Below are 8,549 nucleotides of genomic sequence, written 5' to 3'. Positions count from 1 at the left end.
CTGTGAGACTATGCATCTCGTTGTAGTCTAATTTGAGGCGCGAGAACACGGTTTGCGTTTTGTTGGCGAAAAGCTTGTAGGAAAACGAAAACCCCTGCCGTGGTCGTAATCTTCATGATACTTTCGTGACCTAAATGCTTTGCCGTTTATTTTGTTTATCTATACGGGTAATTGTCAAAATTGTTTTATGCAAATTGTGTGGAATTACTCGTCTACGTTATGAGTGTAAAGTAAACTTATGACTTATTGACAAATTAATTTCTGACGGTTGCAGCCCTTTTATGCATTTTTTCAATGTTTTTATTTTATTATCCTTTCCTGATTCTACGCCAATTTTTTTTAAAGTGCGTATATAGATTTTTTAGGATTGTGAACGTTCTTATGAATTTGAAGTGTTCTACCAGGTAACGCTTTGTTACTTTGTTAACCATTGTTTAAACATTATTCAGCATTTCAAATACTATTATCGATCGATATTTGACCACTTGGACGACTAGTGGCCGTTCCTGTCCCAGTTTTTTTGATATGCCACAAGCTAGGCCTCGGAACCATTCCCAGAATTTCCCAGATTTCCGGAACTCGGCCAGTAGTGGCCAAAACACGCCCAAATGGCCAAATACCGATTTCCAATAGTGTTGTTTTGCAAAAACTTGAAATTTGATATGTCGCAAGCAAGGTTTCGCTGCCGTTTTCAATCAAGCCTGTGTCTCTGGCTGGAAAGGTACTTACCCCACGGTTCCCCTCGATAAATCCGGAACGACAGCAAATTTCGAAATGTCCCCTACTGTCTCAAAAACTATGATTAATTTGTGATCTTTAGAAAAAGATTCGATCAAAATCGGTTCAAATCTTGCGGAATGGCAGGTATATCAATTTTTATTTTTTCGGCTCCGGAGGGGTTGGGTGCTTAAGTGTTAATTACACCATTGTCGCATTTTATGATGTATCACGTTCATGAATGTTGCAACAGATTGAATTGACTAACCTGTCAAATGCCAATCGTTGTAACAAGAACAACATGGAATTCGAATCGCCTTTAAACGAACAACTCCAAGCTGCGACATGATCTTTCTATTACTTCCCCTCAAATGAACAGCTGGTGCCTTCGTTTTCTTAAGCGTCATTAGAAACTGCTTCTTACTGCATCAGTATCTTACCTAACTAATATCTATCTAGATCGCAAGACAATATTTGCTTCTTCGCTTGGCCAACCGTACTTGCCAAGCTGGCAATACTTGTTTTGCTCATAAAACTGAACTCAAGAGACCATTCTAGAAATCTTTATTATGGTACACTTTCTTGAGTTGCGTTTGCGTCACTAAAATAAGGTAATAATAGTATGAATTTATAATTATGATGATCATAAAAATTTGAATCAGCTGTAGAGAGGAGACAAAGAGAAATCCAAGTACCTAGCTGAATAAATACGCATATTGATTCAATGAACTGGTCTTCCGCCAGTCACTCAATCACGGCAACATAAACTTTGAAGGTCATTCGGAACAGAACAGGTTCAACAGCAGGAGTGCACTTCCACTCAAAGGTTGTTGACAGTGTCATTTGTAGGAAATAACCGTTCAGTCTGCGGTGGGCACTCCATGGGTAGAATTTTATTATGTTTATTTGCATAATTCATGTTTTGTCAGAAATTTCGCGAAGCGAATCAAATATTCGTTTTATAGTGGAAATTTGCATCTAATGTTTGTGATCAATATTACATAACTGGTTGGTAGGTTTTTTGTTTTCATTCCTCGCATGTTTTTTTCTTTTTGTGATATTATTTCACAGTAGTTTCTTCTATCGTTGTATGATCTACCTATTTTCCTTTAATCTCGATTTGAATGCACATGCAACCGGCCACTAATCGTTTGTACCACGAATTAGGAATTTGTATTAATTTTGAGCAATTCGTGAAAAAGCGTTTTGATTATCTAAACAAAATTTTACACACGATATCGGTGTAAAAGACTTTGTACTTTGCACAGTTGAAAACCTTATTTTCACCAATGAATAGTTTGCGAAAGGTCACATTTTGAATAATTCCAGTTTGACTCTGCTAAGTTGAATCTCTCATTTTCAAACGCACTCCATTCGGGTTGTTTTTCTTACGACACACCAAGAAATTTTTGTTTGTTTTGCCGCGATTTTTTTACCAAGCCGGTTATTTACACCTACCCTCGAATCGCGAGTGCTTAAATAAGAGGTAAAAATACCGTTCGCGATTGAGAAGGTCCTTTCCAGTGGCGCGGCACTGCCAGGAAGGCACAAAATTTACTCCGTAATATTAACAAATTTGTGACAGTTTAGGAAGTTTAGAAAATTTTAAAGGAGTAGCCAACAAATTATACAGAATGGTAAAATAAGAGATGGCGGAAAATGCATGGAAAAACGGAACTGTCCCGTTCATCGTTTACATTTTACGACCGAGCACTTCTGATCTTGGAGAAAGCTAGCTGCTTTCGAGGAGTGATCTGCTACTGCATATTGCGCTGTTCTATAAGGGTATATGAACCAATTTGTTTGCTGGGTGGTGATAAACGACGAGACCTTGGATGGCAACGACTGGCAGGGTACTTCGTATTTTACTTTCCCACGAAGGAAGTGAGCTTCAAGGTAAAGTTCATTTTACACACCAAGTTCCCCAAGAAGGTGTTGCTGTGGATGACCATCAGCGAGAAGGAGATATCAAAGTCGTACCGAAAATTCTTGCACTGTAGATGTGTCTCCACTATTCGTTCAGGTTCTCTCCCACTAGATCATCCATCCACTCATCAACTTTCTGCGAATATTATGCAACCACTCATCCGTAATAAACGCTGGACGGCTTTGGACAACTGGGCGCGGATCTTACAAACCACACAATAACAATCCGAGTCAACGCGCGGTCTCTGGACGACCTTACGTCTGTAACGACTGAGCAATACCGACCGTCGATCAAAACATGTTTAATCTGAGAACTTGCCACCCCATATGGGGGTATCCAGGTGTGCTTTCAAATATTCCTGCGTACAAAATAAGTGCAACAGATAACCATAGCTTTGGCTGCAGTGAAGTATCGTTCGTAGAAGAGTGGAAGCTTTCACTACCAATTACGGAGCGGATGAAGTTTCCTGCTTGGATCTCCGATGACAATTTCGTTATCGTGTCCTGGGCAGGCATGCCAATGGTACATTTTTTTTCACTGTCTTCTAAACATGTGTTTGCTGTTGCACGAACAACGTGATACCTATTCGCGCTGATAGTCCGATAATCACATTGAGAACGTATTGGCAACAGAGCATCACAAAAGGAAACGAAGAATGTACTCCGTGTGTCTATTCGGCATTATTTGGAAGATTGTCTTTGGGATTGCGAATGTAGAAAAGAGAAAAAGCTATTTTTTTATACAGACGTTCGTGTCCGCACTACACAAACAGTGTGTTTTGGTAACAGCCCGAATCCACGGGGACATTTTCTCTTTTTTTTTTATTTGCCTATGGTGGATGTCGGGTGACGGCTGTTAAAAAAGGCTTTTGGAAGCAGAAGCGTTAGGACTGCCCGGCAACTCACCGACAGCCTTCGTGCAAAGAAAAGCAAACTCGGCAATAGAGCGGCTGTGCACTGAAGGATGTGTGTATCGCATACCGAATGTTTTATACAACCACACATGCTATCGTCAACATGGGAATATGGTGAACTAGACGGCAACGTTATAGTCGCAATATATTTTTCTGTCGGCTGTCTTGATTTTGCCAATGCCAACACTGTCATAGAGGGACGCTCTCGGATGTAATCAAAAAACTGTCATCGCTCGGTACATTTTTTTTTCCTGGCCCTGGGCACTTACGGTTCGTTTTTTGAAGAAGACCATGAAACTTCTCCATCGAGTTTATTATTAATTAATGCGTACACTTAGATTAGGGTGTAATTGAAGAATTTGTCCTGAATTCTCATCACGCATATAAGGTCCTGTGCGTGCTGGTTCGAGTAGAGTCCTTACATTGTAAGTACCGAGTTTCCAACAATCGTAGTTCTTTTTCGGTCGGCTATGTTATTCGTACCCCGATCAGCACATCGCACAGTGCGTTGAAAGTAGGGTAAGACGGAACAAAAATCAAAACTACACACTTTTGTTGATAAAATATGTTGATGTAACAAGGAAAGTTGTTCGTTACCTTCAGAGCTACTAAATGCATAAGGGTCTTATGTGATTCACTAAATCACAAAACTGTCCCAAACGCCAACGCACTCATCCTATACCAGAAACCGTTATTCTCTTTGTAAAAGTTGTACATTGTAACGAAAACTGCGGTTTCTATGTTTTACTTACTGTTGAATGATTGCAAAAGTGACTTAAGCGCAATTATAACGAAAAAAAGATTAGTTTAGGTATTCTTTTAGATATTTTTTTATGTATTATTTTTATTATTTTCTATATATTTTATTACCAGAGTTATAAACAATTTTAAAATTCTTTAAGATGCATGTTATATTATCAAGTCAAGTTTTAGGTCATCTTCAGTCCAATTGGAAAAGTTGTTCGAAACGGTAGCAGCAAATACTAGTTCTTCTGGGGAGTTATTTTCAAAGAGCTCTGCAACTCGCCGTGTTTTGATTCTGGTGAGCAGCTTTCAAGAAAGTTTCTGAGGATGCCCACGAGAAGAAATGTGGTTTTATTCATAATTATTATTCTCACCGAATCGAGGAAGAGCAAGCGGTGACTCCAACCAAATTTCATGCTTTTTCATGAAATACTTTTTTATTCTTTTGCATTTCTCCCATTTCGAGTTCAATTTCGAATAATATACAGCAAAAAACTTGTGCAATTTTTTTATTAACATGCTCTACTGTGTCTTCTGGTAGAGACGATGTCAAATATCGAGATGTTCTTTTGCTTACATTGCAGTTCTCAAAAATCTGCCGGTTCACGAGCGATCGGCATTGACATACGAAAAATAAAAAATCTTGCAGAGTTGCAGGAAGTTGCAGCTAATTTTTAAACATTTTGTAGAGGACACTTCAAGCAAACTTTTGATATATGTTTTAGAGAGGAACTCGGTGAAACTTTTTTTAAAACGCTAACGAAAGTTTGAGTTCGCGTTTTTTCAAGGATTAATACCTTCACCAACTCATCCTACCGATTAATCATACACGCAATCGAAACCAAGTCTCTCTACCAATGAAACATATTGCACTAACCTTGATTGTTATTTTCCATTTTATTTTACACGAATACACGAAGTAATTAAGTTTTACCAACGTTCAGAAAACGCGTGACAATTTAGCTCGAAATGTGAAACTAATGATTCCTCTGAACGCTGATGCTTGCTATGCTTGTATTAGTATTTGTGATGCTTCCCAAAGCATACCAATTTTTGTTTACAACCCAAGAGATATCTGTGAACACTTCTGGGTACTTGGTGCATCCAAATAAAAAAGAAAGAAAAACGATTTTTGTCTATGGCTCAACGCACTGTGCATCGTAGAGATTGGAACAGGAGTTGTTGAACAAAAGTGGATGATCACAATAGAGTCTCAAGTGACACGTGTTCAGCCGTTTACAAACCATTCGAAACACATATAACTTCAAAAAGAAAACTGTTGCCCCATACGCAGGGCAAAAGTTCGCATTAGACTAACTGTGTCTAATACTCAGAACCCGATTTTTCATTTTTGTCTGAACAAATCCCTGAAAAGTTCTAGTGACCAGTTCTGAAAATAAGTAGTTCATATATCAAGCGGGTAGCGAGTCCAAATTTTATGATTCGTAACCAATTTTAGGCGCGGTTCTGACCAGGTTTTCCTTTTACATTTACACTTGATGATAAACGAAATGCTTGCTTTGGAATCAAAAGTCTTTAGGGTAAACAGGTATAAAACACCCCCCATAAAGAACAACGTCAATATTGTAGTTATGATCGCAAACAACAAATCTTTTATACAGTTATATACATTTAGATTAGCCCCTACTATAGCTCATTACACAAAGTGAAACAGCACTTGAAGTCTCAAAAGTAAACGCTTATCAGCCTGACTAGAGGTGGGGCATATCGCCCGAATCTGCAATGTAGTAGAAAACATTATATATTTAAACAAATTATTCAATTCTTACCGTTCTTCGCTTGATACAGCTACTTATAGATTCAAACGAGATATACCAAAATCCAGTAAATAAACTTTACAAACTGGTAAAAAACATTTTGTTTTCCTGTTGGATACATTTTCCACTGCGACCAGTTATTTGATCTATTGTGGCGGGGCCCGTTTGTTGTAAGCCTCATCAGGGTGTCCTACCTCTATTAGATTACTGATTTTTTTTTTTATTCTCGCTTATTTTCCGTCGGTCTAGTTCCGCCACTGTTGTGGCCAATCACCGACGCCCAGGGAGACGACTCCACACCCAGGACCCTAACTCACGACCCGTTTGTTAACGGACCGGCGCCAACGGCTTTACTTCCTCATGCGATGGAAGGCGTGATCCCAGAGATTTTTCGCCTCAGAAAATCTCCCGGTGTCGGCTAGGATTGAATCTAGACCAGTTTGGGTTGGTTGTGAGTGGATCACGCCACCTCACAACCATCGACACCTATGTCGGCGGTGGGATTCGAACCCAGGCGTCGAGCGTGGTTGGCGGAGACGTTACCAACCACACTAGGCCCCCGCTCTATTAGATTACTGATTATAGGCATCGTCCCAATACGGTATTACTGAATGAAAAGTTCACTGTCTTATCGGGAGAAGTTATCCGAACATCTAATGGTTGTAATAAGCTTTCATCAAAAAATTGATTCCTCTTTTGGAAGAGTGCTTCGCAGTCACATACACTGTAAAAAATGTCATGGCAAGTAGTGCGAACTCAACAGCAAATCACTTTACTTCGACGTGGTTTTTATTTACAGTGTAGTAAATATTCCGAGGTTTCTCTATGTAGGTTATAGAAACGACAGGCATCATCTTGCAATTTAACCTATCTGCTATAAGTGATATTTGCTTGAGCAGTGACCCGTCACACGGCCACTGAGGGTACGTACAAAGATCTTTTTTGGAGATATTTCTCATCGGTGAGGAGCGTCGTCAGGTGCTCGCGGCGAATGGTCCGGGCAAGATCCGTGCATCGCACGAGCCTTTTCATTGTTTGCGTGTCGGAAAGAACTGGTTTTTTTCTCTGGTATTTGTATGGAAACAGTTGTTGTTGTTTTCAATTGTTTTAACTCAGTAAACTATTTTTATTTCAAAAGTTTTCTCTTACTTCCTGAAACATGGTTAACAGTTTTTGTTCCTTCTGTTGCAAAAATTATGGCGCACCCTGTATAAGGAGCTGTATCGAGTGAAGAAATGGTAAGAATTATATAATTAGCTTCAATGTTTATCCCTTTCTGCTACACTACAGCTCCGGGCGATATGCCCCGCCTCTTCGGGCTGATATGTTTCATTGAATTAGCTATTACTACTGAGACTTCAAGCGCTATTTCGCTTCGCGTGCTGAGCTGTAGTAGGGGCATATGAAGCTTATGTATGGGGCATATTATACTGCATCTGGGGCGTTTTGCTCCGGTAGATTGGAAAGCTTTCAATTTAATCATTTTTGTAACGAAATCATGGCGTTCGTATGTAACAGTTAATGAAAAACAAAATAATAGCATTGCATAACCATCTAAATAGTGTATCCAACAGCATAAAAGATTCGTTGTTTGTGATAAACATAATTACAATATTCACGTTGTTCCTTAGTGAGGGCGCTTTATACATGTTTACCCTACTTTGTGACACCCCATTGAAGTTCTTATTTTTCTGATCCAGCATTAGACCGAGGTGGTTCATGCTGTTCTGTTTATTTGACGCTGACTCCCAGCTCAAAAAAGGGGCAGGATGGACAAAGCTCAAGTCCCATCAGGATCTTAAAAAAAATTGAAATAACACCAGATCTCGATATTTCATGCAATTCTAATACCTTTGGCATAACAAATTTATCCCCCTTCGCACATCCTTCATAGGTTAAAAAAATTAAATCTGACGGCCTTGAGAGCCCACTTAACGAAGCTAGATTGACTTCAAATTTTGCATGCGGATAACAAGAAAACAAAGTTCTGTCTTTTTACATTGAACAGAAAAAAGCTTTTGTAAATAATACCGAATCTAAGAAAAATCGGCTTGATGCAACTGCGGCTTGATGATGCAATATTCTTTTACCTTGACTGGTCAACACAAGTGTGGTCCTCAAGCTAAAATTGGAAAACAAATTAATAGCTTTTTAACCATTCCTGTGAATTTTGGTGCCTCTGGCCTCCAACATTTTTTCAGAGACTTAAATAAGTTTTCTCGTAAACAAAATATTAGAGCGACGAACCCGGGAGCGCCTTAGGGCGCTTTTGTTGACTAGTGGTATATTTCTCGTTGTTTGAAGTTATCTTTTGGGTAAAGTCTCTGGGCTTACAGTCACCACGAAACAAATAAATGTACGATATTGCAATGCCATGTTTCGTATTTCGTATTTCGATACAATTAAAAAAAGGATTACTTCGAAATTCAAAAAAATGTTAGGCAAGTATAAAAGAAATCGAAATATACCT

This window comes from Wyeomyia smithii, chromosome 3, assembly GCF_029784165.1.
Source record: "Wyeomyia smithii strain HCP4-BCI-WySm-NY-G18 chromosome 3, ASM2978416v1, whole genome shotgun sequence".
NCBI classification, from domain to species: Eukaryota; Metazoa; Arthropoda; class Insecta; order Diptera; family Culicidae; genus Wyeomyia; species Wyeomyia smithii.
The sequence above is the reverse complement of the archived record's forward strand: the minus strand, read 5'-3'. Positions refer to the sequence as shown.